The 15,939-nt window shown below is 42.7% G+C and overlaps 1 long non-coding RNA gene across 5 annotated transcripts in view; it reads right to left on the reverse strand.

Annotated features, from left to right (window-relative positions):
• The window catches only part of LOC125334511, a 334,287-nt gene that overhangs the window by 54,890 nt on the left and 263,458 nt on the right, over nucleotides 1-15,939 (reverse strand). The window contains exon 9 of one of the 5 annotated variants that reach the window (XR_007207156.1): nucleotides 6,895-7,067. The exons of the other annotated variants lie outside the window; for them this stretch is intronic. This is a non-coding gene — a long non-coding RNA (uncharacterized LOC125334511). The remainder of the gene's footprint in view (nucleotides 1-6,894; nucleotides 7,068-15,939) is intronic. 5 annotated transcript variants of the gene reach the window in all.

Raw genomic sequence — 15,939 nt, forward strand, 5'->3', positions numbered from 1 at the left:
AGATTTTTACTTTATTAACAAAGTTCTGCACCTTCATGAAAAAATATTTATTTTGAGAAAATTTCTTACTTAAATTAAAAAAGTTCTTGGCCTTCAGGAATTTGTCTACCTTTATCTGGACTGTACTCAAGACACCCATGCATGTGGGTGCTTAAGCATTCATAAAGTGCTTACAATCTCCTCTGAAAACCCTGGGTCCCTCAAGACCAGGAACCTGCACTGCAGTGAATGTAATTTCTCAGCTCATCTGCAGTGCTCAGATAGGTACAGGCAACTATTGGAATCTGGATCTTCCTAGGATAATGCCAGACTTATTTTTATTGTCATGGTTAAAGAAGGATAACCTCTCTGCTCGTATCAATATTTTAGAGCATCTTCAGCAGCAGAAATTAGGTCAGGCACAGCAAAACTGCTGGTGGTTGAGGTGAAAAAAAAGATCAATAAGGTTACCTGATACCGAGACAGCACAGCCAGCAGCAATCACAATATTAGCACAATATGCATCAAAATCCGCTTATATGTGGGAGTCACAAGAAATGGAAACAAATACTAAAACCCACACACAAGACATAAGCTATGATTCATGGGATGAGACAGGAATGCAATTTTCAGAAGAAACACCACTGAAAACAAAGCAATCCAAAGGAAAATGCATTAGGTGTGAGCCCATTTGAAGGGAAAAGGCATCAGAGCTGCCAACATTGCCCTGTACCTCCTCCATTTTGATACCACAAGCAGCTGCAGGGAAATAAAAGTTAGAACTTAATATCCAAGGTCATTAGTGCTCTCAGTAACAGATTATCCCCGAAAACACGTTAAAGAAGAAAACTGTTTTAAATATAAAATTGGAATAAGCCAAAATTAGCCCATAAACTTGAAATGAAAAAAAAAAAAAATTCTATGCATTGTTAACACTTGTTAAAAAGAGCAAAAACTGCAAGGGGTTTAATGCTTAATGTGAATTAACTGAGCCGTGTGTATTATACAGCCAAAGCCAGAGAAATGGCCATCTAAATTGATTCCTGAGCTGGTAGGCCTGCAGCAGATTCACAAATGATAATGCATATATTAATAGATACTTTCACTAATTTCACTAATGACCAATTTTAACGAGAAATTTGGATTTGTAGATGAACAGAAACATTCCCATTCCATCATTTGTACACGTGCAAAGAATTCCACATCCCGGGCCGGAGACTGAGCACAACTCAACACAGACTTATCCCTGCAAACCCAGGGCAGCACAAAGGGTCACTCCCTGCCCTCATGGAGCCAGCCTTCCTCAAGCACTGCCAAGATTTACGTCTTGCAAAATGCTGCTTGGCTCTGGAAAATGCATCCCTGTCAGTTTTTAGGACTGGGTGACAAATGGTGTGGGCTTGTGGTGCTGCTGAGGAAGAAATCACATGCAGACCGAGGTGACAGCCCAAAGAGCAACCCCTGAGTGACACTGCAGGGAGCCGTGGGACCCTGCTCCTCACACTGCGCTGGGATGCTGCAGCAGCTGGACTCTGCCTTCCCACCTTCTTTCTTGGGGGAAAGAGCTACCAAGTGCTGTGGTGTGGCTAAGTCTGGATTACTAAGGTGCAGAGAGAGGGATGGGCTGCGTCAGGACAAAGCTCCTCAGCCCCTGGCTCCACCAGCTCAGCCCTTTTTGCATCCCAGCAGGTGAGGACATGCAAACTCCTGGCAACCCACCTGATCAGGGCCCAGGGGAAAGCCATCAGAACTGCTCTGGGGACTTCTGAAAAGAGCCTGGTGCATGGGAACAGAGTGATCCTGCAGGCAGTCCCTTGATTCCTAAAAAGCACTGTTAAAAAAAAAACCCCAACCAAAGCACTTTCAGTGTCCAAGCCTGGCTCAGCCAGTAACCACACAGCCAGAAACACAGCCTGGCTGTTGTCCTTTCCTATCATTTTAGCCTCATCTTCCAGCACCACAAAGGTTCTGTGGACACCCAACATCTGAGTGAAAAATTGAATGCAAAAATTATTTCAACTGCAACATTAACTCTGGGGGCTTAAAGGTTTTATTTTTTCCTAAATTTAATTTATCTTGCAACTAAAACAGCTTAACAGTGAACACATGCAGAGACTCATTATCTCTGCCTCTAGCTTCAAAAGGCTCTGCAAGTTCCTTGGACCCATTCAAAACCTCTTCCACTTTCAAGTGCCATCAAACATTGTTCACTAGTGCTAACATGAATATCCAGACACAGTCTGTGTCTGATCTTTGTGGCCACCAAATTGTTACTTCCTTTCTCTTCCCATCCTCTATTCTGTATTTTTATGTGTTAGGGGGTTTTTAGTTTTTAAGTGGTTGGTGGTTTTTTTTTTTTTGTTCTTTTTATATCTCTGCTTTCACATTTCTTCTAACTAGGATGTTTTTATGCCCAGCATAATTTGGTACAAGTTTGAATAATTGCGCCTTCCTGGGCATTCAATAAACTATCCTTGAAAATGTCCAGTATTTATTCCATTAGCGTGATTTATCAGGAATGCTGACAACCACTGCAAGCTGTGAGAAAAAAGCAGGTAGGTAGGATTATAGAATAATTCATGCTGGAAGGGACAACAAGAGGTCATCTAATCTGACCTTCCACTCAATAGGGTCAAAAAGGGGTTAGCAGGCTCATGCTTGTTCTGTGTGCATCAAGGAAAGGTTCAGATTATGAATACCTAGAGCTAAAACACTGAGTAACTCCTCTTGTCCCTCATGAGGAAGTTCAATATTTCCCTTTCCAGTGGAAAGCTATCTTAACTTTAGAAACTAAACATGTAGCATGGCTTGAAATGACACATGGGGAGCTCTTTCCCCATTCTTTGCAGATACCTGCTCAAGGAGCATCCAGCAGCACACCCTCCTTCACTAGATGAAAACCAGTGCAGAAGGTTAGACATGAAGTGGAGGAAATCTGCTAACAGTTCGTAGTGTCTCTGATATAAAATAACCTGTATTGCCTTTTGCTCACATTGTACCCATACAAAACCCAATTTAGCAATTTTTCTTCTGCTTTGGCATCTATCTGCACTTCTGTTTTTCAAATCCAAGTCCACACATAATTCTTCAAATTGTTTAGACACTAGCATTACCCTACAGATAGCCAAAGCTGTGTTTTACACTTCCAGTTGTGTTTGAACTTGTCCCAGTCCCAGTGCTTAGCTTGTAAAGTGCCAGTGAAGCCAGCTACCCAGCAGGCTTTCACATAAACACAGATCATGGTGCAAGCTTTCAGCAAGGAACCACGTGGGAAAGTCCTACTGCAGAGCAGTGAGGGTGTCTCCTCTATTCATTCTTCCCACATCCACCCCAGATATCACTCCCGTGACTATGAACCATAATCCTATAAATCAGCACAGAATTTAGGCTTGACAGCTGTGCCATCTTGTTTTATGTATTACCCTGAGACACTTTCAGTTAATTTCAGTTTTATGAAAAGAATCAAAAAAAGTCTTTAGAGGTTTCATATATTGATCTAGTCACTTACATATATATTTTGGTTTTGGTAGGCTGTGGTCTTGCTTTCCTCTTTCCCTGTGAAATACGTCAGTAACTAACTTCCTTTTAAGAGCTGAGGTGGTGAGATTTATTTTCTCCACACCCCCAGCATGATCCCAGCCTCACCCAAGTGGGACACTGGCACAGGCACACGTGCACACACAGGGTGACCTGGGGACACACGCAACCCAAGCACTACAGAGGAGTTCATGTGCACAAGCACAGGAAAGGAATCTCCCTCTAACACGATCTTCATCAGTTTTTGGTGCTCTTGGGTTCCAGAGAAACCATCCTGCTGTTTTCTGAGCCTGCTGCCCCCACCACAGCTGGGAATCCCCTGAGAAGGAACCCTGTACCTTGTTCTTAGGCACTGGACATAAAGGTGAGGCTGTCTGGGACTGCACCATGCTAAAGGTTCTTGTTGATGCTGCAAGGACTTGGGCTCTTTCCTGTTACCTGCATGGACTACCCATATTCCTAGATCAGCATCGTGACAGAAACTTGATCATACAGTATCTTTCAGTGCAAACAATTTTTTACAAAGATGAAAGATATTTCTAATAAGCTGCTTGAAGAGTAAATATTGAAAATTGGAAGGGATAACAAGCAGACTCTAGATGCAAGTTTACAGATGAGAAAATTCGAGCTGTACTGGTTCCTGTTGCTGCAAAGCAGACTAGGGGAGATTTAGATAAGGGTAACTCTTTATGGGACTAGTACCAGTGCCAAAGGTGTGTAATATAAAGGAGTATTTTGGCCAAAAGACATCACAGAGTCTGCAGTCCAATAGTATTAGAATTGTAACCTGTGAATGATAAAAATGTACTGAAAAATAACTATAGCAAATACAATGAATGAGATCAGAAGAGATGCTCTGTGCTGGAAGATCTGACAGAATCGGATGGATGCGAAAACCCCCTCTAAAATAATCTATAACAGGAAACCAAGCAGGGTGCAGGCAGCCCTGGAGAGGCTCTAGCAGACTTCTGTTCAATGAATTCTGTTGCACAGATGTTCCTTTGTAGTTCTCAAAAACCTTTAAGGCTCCTGGTCAGTAAGGAAGTTTGGAGAAGATTCAAACTTCAGCTCTGCAGTGTCAGCATAAATTCCTATCTGTGCTAACTAAAGCACAGTGCTAGCAAAAAAAGCAGTTCTGTAAAACAATGGCACAAAATTCTACCTTCATTCTCCCTGTATGATTTCCAGATCAAACACTTAATCCCCTCCCCAAAACTTCCCTCTTGTAAATGTCCCTTACTGGTGCCAATGCAGATTACCCAGTTCCCTGGGAAATGTTTTTAGCAACACTGGAAACCCAAAGCTTGATTTGTGTGAAAGGAACAGAAACTTTCAAATAAAAAATACTCTTAAGAAGGGTGAAGAGAGGACAAGGATTGAGTGATTAGCTACAAGGAGTCCTTAGTTCTGGAAAGACCTTAAAACCCAGACTGGCCTTTAGAGCTGTCTGACTCAATGGGATATAACATTTGCACCAAGGTCTGGCTGCTCGGCTCGGCTCATTTAAACCAGACTGAAAAGGAGAGCTGAAATCTTGCTGCTTGCTTGCTCAGGGGAGGCTGGTGATGTCTGTATGAAAAAATTAAACTTGGTTTACAAAACAAACAACCCAAACCTCCAGCACTGGAAATATAACTGCACCTTGTCATTCCTGCTGCAAATTCTTTGATTTGGGATGTTCCTGGGCATTTGTCTCACCAAATGCTGCCCTTGCCTACACGTAAAATTGTCACTTGCTTTTGTGTAAGTGGTATTTGTATGTCAGAGCCACTGCTTCCAGGCTGAGGATTACATCAGAGCTGAAAAATGACACCCTGACATGGGAGCTGAGGAACCCAAAGTGCCTTGGATCACCACAGTCCCCTCCCAAATGACAACAAGAACACATTGTGGGGACAGAGGGATGTAATCTTGCCACTGGGGAGTAATCATCAGGCCACAGATAATGCAAATCCATACAGTGGTGCACCTTCCCATGAGTTTACACTGTACAGCAAGATTCCTTAAAAAAAGGAGCCAGTTAGCAGTAATGCATAATCTGCATTATGAAATCATGAGCCTTGACCACTTACAAAATGTGCTACTTTGGTTTAGGCAAACTGAATCACAGGTAAAATTAATGCACCTGCAAAGAAACAGTGAATATTCAAACACAGACAGCAAAGACAAACTGTCTGAGGGAGGGAAAGCTGAGAGGGATGCATATGATGGAGATAAAAATCATACAAAATTTGCCGACCCAAAACATGGCACCTCCTCCTTTCCCACCCAAATTCTTATTGAAGATACTATATATGAATAACTGTGCCTTGCAAGCCTTTCCAACAGATACAGGAACAGTCTTCAGAATGTTTTATGATCTTTTATAATCTTAATCTATTTTTCATTTTAGAGATGCCAAATAGTGTTTACCAACATACAGTTACCTAACAATTGCCATACTTAATGAGTAAATCAATATAACATTTAATTGCAGATTTTTGCTTATATTACAACCAGTTAACAGAAACTATTTGGAAAAGGTAAAAGCACAGAAATGCATACAAATCAGAGGTATACAGCAGGCCTGGAAGAGGAGATCAGACATGCAAGAAGAGGGCAGGCATCTGAAGTCAGAGATTTATATTGGATCAATTATTCCCAACTCCCTTTGACTATCTCAAATGGCAGAGGAATACAGCCAAATACTGGACAAAGGTTTCTTAAAATTCAAAGTCTGTCTTGATTTGTGTCTTAGTTAGAATTTCTATATCCCAGCACAATCCCTGTTATGTTGCAAGACTTCACAATTAGCAGCTTGCAAATGGAGATAAGTCCTCTCTCCATCAATGAGCACGTGTGCTGCTCTGGTGTGGGAGTGAGACAGTATTTTAGTTGAGTCCTTCACTTTATGAAAATCCAAACTGTGGTGAAATAGCAAAGCAGAATGAAATGGTACAGACTCCTGGACTCCCATTGCACATAGCAAGCATTGGAGGCCAAGAGGTTACCACGGTTTGGAGAGCTGGGAATGCAGCAAACAGAATTTCCACTGTCTTCACAAGAAGCACTAGTCAAGTGGGGTTTAGAGTTAATTTGATTTCCACCCATTAAAATTATATGTTCCACACAGAAGAGTCATAAAGCGCCCATAAAAGTAAGAGCACTTGCACACTGAATAGCTTTGGCAGTGGGGTTGGCTCAGGGGTGAGGAGCAGCAGGCACAAGGGCAGCACAGGGAGCCCTCCCAACCTGTGCCACGAGGGCTGTGGGGTGTACAGACCCCCCAAAAATCACCCTTGCTCCACTGTTTCACATGAGCCAAGCAAAGCAACACAGAGAACAGGATGCAAACCACCGCACAAAGCAAGGGTGCTTGCCCTTCTTTCCCAAAATTACCTGATCACAGCAGGCCAGCACTGGATTTGCAGGGTGAGAGGTGCTGTAAATGCTATCCATGGCACACTAACTGCCAGGTTCTCGAAAAGCAGGCTGCTCCAACATGCCAAGGACTGCGTCTTCAGATGATGTAAATCTGCTCAGCTGCATTGAGCCGTGGTAATTTACACCAGCTGAGGGATGGACCAAAGGCATTTATTAAGGCTGCAGTGTATTTAAGAACAAGCAAAGATCAATAGTCCAACAAATATTCATTTCACATCACTGCTTTTCAGAACAGAGGTCAAATGGATCCTTACACGTTTTGTTTTTTCTAAAATTTCAAGCAGAGAGCAGAGAAAGTTGGTAATTAAATCCCCTTTGAAGGGAGCGCTGGCAATGAAGAACAGGCAAGAGCTGGGACTGCACAGAAGCTGCAGTTGTGGCTCACAGGTGGCATTAAGGGCTCTGAGAGATCATGACTTATCCCTTGAACTGTCTTCTGGGAAGCCTGGTATCTCATCAGTGACAAGCCACTTGGAATGAATGCAACAAATGAACAGCTCACTATGTAGGTCCCAAAATAAACCAAATTGAACTCTGGACATGTAGAAATCAGTACCTTTCCCTGGTTATTTTTCATTTTAATGTACGTGAATTCAGTGAGCTTTGTATTGGTATTGCTCTGTGCCTGGATATATCACAGGGAAAAATATTCTCATGAGATTTCCATCCTAATTATGCAAACCCAAGACAACGTTAAGATTTTAATGAAATTACCAAGTGTATTGACATTTTCAAACACAACATGACAAGCCTGACTTTGGAAAAGGGTGCAGTGATTCCTGGGGAGAGAGCACACACAGCCTACAACTGAGCAGTCATGCCAGACCTTGGGACAGTTTGTATCAACAATGTGCCTCATCAGAATGACACAAGGAGTTATATCATCAAAATGCCTCCCTGAGAGAAGGAGAAAGAGAAGAAAGAACATCATATGTTGGGTACTAGAAATCAGGGGTGTCGGTGATGGCAATTTCCTGAAGCTATAACGAACATGTAAATGAAAATTTTATGCCAGGCTGCATTCCAAAGTATGGAAAATTATTTGTCTTGCAGGTTAATTTAAAATTCATATCACCATATCACCACCAGACAGCCGTGGTTTACTGTGTTGATCTGTTCTTTCCATCCTCTTCAGAGCAGAGCCCGGGCAGCTCTGCTCACAGTTTACAGCAGGGAAAAAAAAGCCATAGGGCTTTAAATTTTTAAGTCGGTGTTTTGAAAATACTGCTGTATGTATTAGGCTTCTCCTGCTTCAGAGGCCCTTTCCTGGAGAGTCTTCCAACAGGAATATCATTTACATCAGCAAGGCTTTTTGGCAGTTTTTCTTTTTTTCCTTTTTATAACCATGTTGCAGTGAGACATCAGTTTAGGCAGCCAGCTCTGCAATAAAACTGACAACAGGTTTATTCTCCTGCTCCTCATGGGACCAATAGGAATTTTAGAAAAGAAAGCAGGAGGGAAGGAACAGCAAAAACATGTGCGTGTGATCTGCTTTGTCCCAGCACACCAATTCTGCTGTTTCCAGAGTGGTTCTCATTTTAAAATCCAATGTTTTTCTTATGTTTCATTAGATATTTATCCATTTGAATTACTCTGCAAAGGTAATATATCCAGAGCAGAGGTATTAGGAGGTGCTATCAACTTCAGAGCTGCGAGGATTTTACCTTTGGGGTCAAACTGCCCATTGTCCTGTTCTTGTCAAAGCCATGGAAACCACTGTGAAACATCAGTGCCCTGGAACTCTTTTGTCAGAGGAGATCGCCCAAAAAGCATGGAAAAGATTTTAAAAAAGAAAAGCAAATGAAACCCAGGCTCTTCAGATCATTGTGGAAGAAACTATTATTTCAGAAGGAAGTTCCTGAACCTTGCCCTGGCTGCTGTGCCTGAAGTCACACAAGTTCAGTTTCTGCTCCTCTCCCAGAGGCTCAGGGAGCAAAGACTTGTCTTGCACTGGGTGAACAAAGGGTAATTTTTTTGAAGACAAAAGGGTGGTCTTCCCTTCCTCACCATCAGATAAATGACTGAAACTCCTGAGCATGAGAAGATGGTTTGGGTTCCCATTTAACCCAATTTTAATCCTGTATTACTCTCCAACAGATAGTGGTGAAAAGAACAGTGAACACAACATCCAAGAGGCAAGAAGTTGAACCAACAGTCTGGGAAGGTCTCATGGCCTGGAGCCAGGGGGGGTTGTATCTCACAGATGCTTGGAGTAGACATGCTGATAGATTAGAAATTCCATCTTGATTTAATGGATTTAGTCCCAACAGCCCAGAACATAATTAAATCTTTAAGAAAGGATTAATCCATCTTTACTGTCTAGTATTTATCATCTCTAAACACTCACAGAGAGTGTGTGTGTGTTGGGGGGTACAGACACATGTATTTATTTAGAGAAAAACGCTGTTTTATTAGTAGGAACCATTTGCAGATTTGCCGAGGCTCCAAAGTTTGTATCTCTGAGTCTCCATTAATTCCAGTTGCAAGCAGAGGCTGTGCCCAGATGATGGCGCCTGCAAATCACGGATCCCTTGGAAATAATCATTAGGTAACTCGTTCTGGCGGGTTACACATTGTGGGCTTTAGGGTTTATTGCAGAGGAAAATACAAGTCTTATTGTATTGCAACCCCTCAACCACCAAACCCCCAAACATTGCAACCCCTGCCTTCCTGTCCCCAGAAACCGTGGACTGCGTTATGGTGCTGTGTTAAATTAGCTTTTACAGCTACCTTCCATTTGGGGAGTAACAGCACCAGAATAAGATATAAGAAAATACAGAGGGTTTAGACTAAAGATCCTTCACCCCATGGGAAATGCATAATTCAAGGTATTTGTAAATGTGTTTGTGATGTGCTGAAAAGCTGAACTGGAACAAAATAAATAAACCCAAGCAACCAGACCTCAGAATCCCAATCCTTGATGGAAATCAGACAGGCAGGTTTAGACGTATTTTTGAGGGGATTGTAGGATTTGGGTCAGCTCACTGAAAGGCTGACCTGGTCAGCAATAGCCTCGCAGCAGAATGAAGCTGCAAGTGCTTTGTGCCAGGAGGGGATACCTTTTATACAGTAGAGCCTCTGTTCATTTTGGGAGGGGTGAGGAGGGAGGGAAATAAAGCTATTGAGAAAATAATAGTGTGCAGGGAGACAAGATTAATTCTAAGTGAATCACACATGTTTCAGGGATTCAGGGTCCGCACACAGAGCAGAAATTAAAAGCTTCAGATCTAGAGTCTGAAAATCAGATCAGCAAAGCATTTGAATTTGGCTGTTCATCTGGGACCAGTGTTTTCAGAAATAGGGTTCTCTCTGAAGATTACCTCAAATAGCTGGGGATACCAGAACGGCCAACATGCAACAAGTTGGTGAGAAAAGCCTGTTTCCCAATATGAAAATGTTTTATTTGAATTTTGTGATCATTACTAATAGAGGTTCAGGTTTAACACACCATTTCCTCTAAATGTATGTGTTCAGATACATAAATGTTAATTCTGACCTTTGTCTACTAAGTACATCTAATTTTCCTCACATATTTCAGTCACCTATAACAAATTACCCATTCCTTCCAATTCTCTATGTTCAATGTCCTTCTGAAGATGCCCAGAAGAGGGAAAAAAAAAGCTGAGGAGCAAAGATATGCCAAACTGATTTTAGATTTGGGAGCAACGCCACTTTGTCTAGATTATTTCTTTAGGAAAAAAAAGTCTCCAAACAGAAAAATAATAAAACACCCCAAAATCAAACTTGTGAGCACTTTTTTTGGTAGGGAGAACTTTTCTCCCAGCTTTGAGGTTTGCTATTTGCTGGCCCACACAAGTATCACTTCTTCTAGGTCTTGTTCAGCATTGAGAAATAACTAAATCCCACGAGGCTCAAACATCCCAAGTCTTCAACTTGAAGCTTCAACCAGCAGCTAGCCATTAATAAAACTGCTGGCAACAGCTGAAGCTCAAAACTCCTTTCAGAGTTGAGAAAACAAGGCACTGCAGTGCTCCAGGGCCCTTCTCCTCCTCACCTTCCGCAGCCTCTCTCCACGGGATAATTGGATCCCGGTAGTCTCCCTTGGGAGAACACTCCTTGCCTTCCTTTGGGATCGTGCTGGGGGCCTTGATGGGTGGCCCCAGCTAAACATTCTTCCTGTGGCTGAGCCCTCCCAGCTCCAAGAACATCCTCAGCTCCCTGCTGGGCGAGAAAGGCCATGGAGCTGGGCCAGCTGGGCCAGGGTTTGTGTTCCAAACACTTTGCTGTGGGTTACAGCTCCTCAGAGCCCACCCAGCCATGGGGAACACACCACAGGTGAAGCAAATTCACACGGTCTTGTCCTCAGATGATTTCCAGTCTAAATTCTAAAGAATCTCATTTCTTTCTCAGCACAGCCCAGTGGCTGTTAGAGCTTTGCTGAGACTGGGAGCAGAGCAAGCGTTTCCGAGCTTTCCTAGTTGGGGTGCAAACAGCATTCATGCTAAATATGATTTTGGGTTCAAGATTTGAAGAGTTTTTTCATATGCTTAGAATCAAGAGTCTCAGCATATATGAAGACAATGGTTGATTTAAGGAGTCATGAATGACAAGAGAGACAGCGCAGATGGAATCATCAGGAATGATAAAACCAGGAGCATTTCCAGCTATGCTATGTGATGTTTGATTTATAATTACAGACAACCTTGGTTAAAGAAACCCTGTGCTTAAAGACTGACATATTTTTATCCCAACAGTGACAAATGTGTCTATACATGTGAGTGCCAGTTGTTTTGGATGGGGCTGGTGTTTTCTGACACATCCCCTACAAACTGAGCACCCAGAGAACCTAGTGGGCTCTCCTGACTCTTGGTTTTCCTAGGGCCATTTCAAGTGCCCCAGACATCAGAGTGAGGGTTTATAGATAAAAACAAAAAGCCTCAAGGAATGTACAGTTTAAACCACAATCCTGTAAATGTCTTAGTGTGAATTTCTTTGACTAACACAGATGATTAGGTCTATTAAATAATTTCCTCCTTGTAAATGCTAAGAATAGTTTAGTCCCAAAATGGCATCTTTGACTTATTTAAGCATTTCTCTCTTTCTGTCTGTGTGCTGGGGATGTACGTTTTCGGAAGGAAAAGAAAAAAAAGACAGGCTATTTCAGCAACTAGAAAAATTATTATTCAGGTTTAAAATTAATTCTGAAAGACAAATTTAACCAAAGTGACTTAGGAGGTGGAATCAGAGGTCTGTTTGAAAGCCCATGATGAACATCTGAGAATTGTGCCAAAGACTGCTTTCCATCAGCTCAGTGTGGATCCAAACCCCCAGGCACTCCAGAAGAAAAATGATCTTTCGATCAGCAAAAGCTATGGAGAAATTCTGCTTGTTATTTGTTGGTGTCTCTTGGACGACCTTTTAAATAAAAAAAACCCCATCAACTCAATCACACTGAGGTTTTAACTGTCATAAAATTCATTAGGCTGGGGAGGATATGAGGGGATCATTAAGTCCATGCCAAAGCAGAGTCCAGAAGTTATTAAAACTATTACTGGGAATGTTCCAACACTAGTCTCTTACATCTGACTGACCATTTCCAGGAGAACATACAGGAATTTAATTATCTTTTAGGACTTCAAACCTGTGATAGACTAAGTTTAAGTCTGTCAGTCAGCTCAGAGATTTCTAGTGGAGGAAAACACACACACAGAGACCAAGTAATCTATAGAAAGTAAGTGAGGATTCCTGCAGAAAACCAGATTGTAAAACTCCCACCATCTGTCAGAAGTGGTCAGATATTTTTTTAGAGTGAACCAAAAGGTTCTTAAAAGATTTCCAAAGACTCAGTTCCCAGTACTTGGTAATAGTTAGGCTTCTTTAGTCCTGCCCCCAAAATACCTGGTCACTGAGAACATGAATGTCACCAGGAGAGCTGAGCACTGCCTGTGCTTGATGCACTGTACCCCTGCTGCCAGCAGTGCTGAGGGAGGGCACAGGCAGCACAGACTGGGAAACTCAGGTCTAAATAGAAATATCTGAATTAAAAGAGGGAGTTAACTTTTTTTTATTCTGCCAACACAGAAAATCAGCATTACTGCACTCTGCAGGCCAGTCAAGTACTGCAAGAAATGCACTGCACTGTCTTGCAGCACACAAACACCTGAAATGCTGTTCCTGGGCACAAAGCCCTGACATAGCTTAACATCCCTTGGCTGGAATAATACTGATATTAAAATAGGTGATATGAGTGAGAGACTGAATTTTTCAAAAGCTCTGGCATTCCCCAAATTAATGAAACACTCCTCAGGTTTGGCTAAGGTAAATACAGAGTCAAACACAGCCATCAGGGTTAGCAAAGCAGAAATCTCTAACTCCCCTCACATGCTGCAACAGGGTACACATTTATTCATACCCTGTTAGAGGCTCAAGCAAGAGACTCAGATTTTCTGGAACTTGTGATTTATTTGTGAACTGAAGGCTAATATATTCTTTAGAATAAAGAAAAAAAATGTCTCCTCCAACCCCCTCAAGGTTTTATTTGCTTTTCAGCAATCCTGGTCTTACCAATCAGCGTGTTCAAGCCAACTTAAAATATCTTCCAGACAAACAAACCACAAAGCAGCATTCCTCCAGCTGGACCAGCAATCTTTCCCTATTTTTTAAAATCTGACAACAAACCCATCATCAACTGCAATGGATACTAAGAGAGAGCAGGTAAAGGACCAGGCACAGAAATTCTGTTTATAACTTTCTCAGCTGTAAGACCTGACAGGGACAACAGCTATATTTTTGCCCCAGATGGTTCCTCAGAGGAAATCTGGGAATCCAAAAACTAAGAACAAAAGGTTGAAATAGGAAGAAAAAAACCCCACAGACTAAGCCAGTAAACCACAAATAGACTACCAGGAAAATGATGCGTAGGAAGAATACAAAAATCTGTAGGATGTCCTGTAAAGAGGTGAAAAATCTCAGTGTTACAGACACGTAAAGCTGGACCTGGATGAGAAAATGCCCTTGAAATTCTACCTGTAGGAAAGGCTCATGCTTGTTTTTTTCTCAGCTGTGCTCCTGCCACTGAGAGAGCGTGCCACACAGGCAAGGATGATTCAAGTCTACAAGAATTGAGATAAAGATCCTCACATTTGCCTGGTGAAAATGCTAAAGCCTCAAGACCTCTCTTGTTCAGAAAACTCTCATTATTATTGGTAATGAAACATGAGCCAGAAACATCACAGCTTGACACAGAGAGACCAAGCTGAGCTTGTGGATAGGCAGGGGAGTCCCCCCTCCTTACACTTAAACCAACAAAAAACCTCCCCATTAAAAATTTCTGGGAGAATGAAACACTGTGGTGAGGAATGGCACTTTTTGAAAACCCCTTTTCTAAGGTGAACTGTGTTTCAGCAGCACAGCAGCAGCAGGAGCTCAGCAATGCTCCTGAACAGCTCCAGCCACTTGCACAGCTGGAGGGATCAGCCTTGAGGCTGGGACTGGTGGATGTGAAGGGTGCCCAGTCCTGCTTGGACAGTGCTGCTGGTGCACAGTGGGGCATTCCCAGTGCACCCAGCCATCCCATAGGGCAGGCCTGCAGGCACCAGCATACAGGGGGACCCACTGGAGAGGCTGTGCTGCTCCCCTAAGGTACCTCCATGGCAGTGGCAGCATCCTGCTGCAGGACACACACCACATCAAAGTGAAATGGATGGGGAAATATGAGGAAAATTACCTAAATTTGCAGCAATGGACTGACTCTTTATATGAGAGATGTTTCTTTTCTGGTAATAAAAGTTGCTCCTACAGAATTCCACTCTTTCTAAAATTTTATTTTCAGTACAGCTACTGTTTCTGAATGGGGTGACAGACTATGCTGTCTGTATTAGTCAGCAGTGGAGCTAAGAGAGTCACTTTGCCTGGTGATGCCAAGCCTCAGTGTAATTTCTGCAGACATCCTCATCTGAAAACACCTCGGGTGACAGTTTGGCAGGCACACTGGCATTTCCAGCTGAGTCCCTGCTCCTCCTCATTGAACTTCAGCACTGCCTAAAGCCACTAAATGAGACAGAAACCCCTCCACAGTAGGAAGGGTAAAAACTACATGAGGACTATTCTGTGGCTGTATGCCTTGATAAAGCAAACAAACTAAATGTGGAAGGGAAAGGAGATGTAGTGTGACCATCTCTGGTCCTTGGCAGGACATAAATTTCTGGCACCCTCTGCCCAGGACTGAAGGGATGCTGGAGTCAGAGCTGCTCTCCCAGCCCTGCATGTGTCCTCGTGGCAGCTTCAGTGTGGCACCCACACCCCTGAGGGTGACATCTGTGTTGGGCTGAGCCCTTGCCTCCATCAGGTTGTTCACTGCACCTGCTGAACTCATAGGTGAGAAAACACTGTTCTCATACACTTCTATGAGCACTGCATTTTTGGCCCCACCAAGCATAGATTTTCCTTTAGAGACCTGACAGCCAAGTCAGGCCTCTCTCTAATCTCCCTATTCCCCTTGAAAAGCAAATGATTTGGAGACCACAGAGAGCACTCACTCCAGCCTCTTGGCTCTCACTTGCTGCAAACACTTTGAAAGGCTAACTCCTGTTAATTAGAAAAAGATAAAAAAAATTCAGACCTTCCAAGTGCAGGTCTTGCCCTGGCCAGTTCCAAAGGGGGAAGAGGCGTTGGATGCTGATTTATCAGACATGGTCCCTGTCACTGGAGTTAAACCAGACCCCATTTATTTTCCATGCCTTCTGCAAGCTACGTTCCCAGTGAAAAGAAAGTAACATATTGATAACAGCAGGCTCTGCCACAGGAGAGGATCGAGAATCACCCACGCATTGCCTTGAAAACAAACAACCCCCAAACAATTGATCAGTCACTGCTAGTACAGAGGCAGTCTATTATGGATAAAAATACAGGTGGAAAAAATTCATCAGGGATGTGCAAATACCTTTATTTAAATTCAAGCGTAGTAAAGCAAGCTTTGCTCCTATAAACAGGAGTAGTGTATTATGGATGCAATTCTCTCAAGTCCTGGCAGAGAGGGAA

Source organism: Corvus hawaiiensis, chromosome 16 (genome assembly GCF_020740725.1).
Source record: "Corvus hawaiiensis isolate bCorHaw1 chromosome 16, bCorHaw1.pri.cur, whole genome shotgun sequence".
Taxonomy (NCBI): domain Eukaryota; kingdom Metazoa; phylum Chordata; class Aves; order Passeriformes; family Corvidae; genus Corvus; species Corvus hawaiiensis.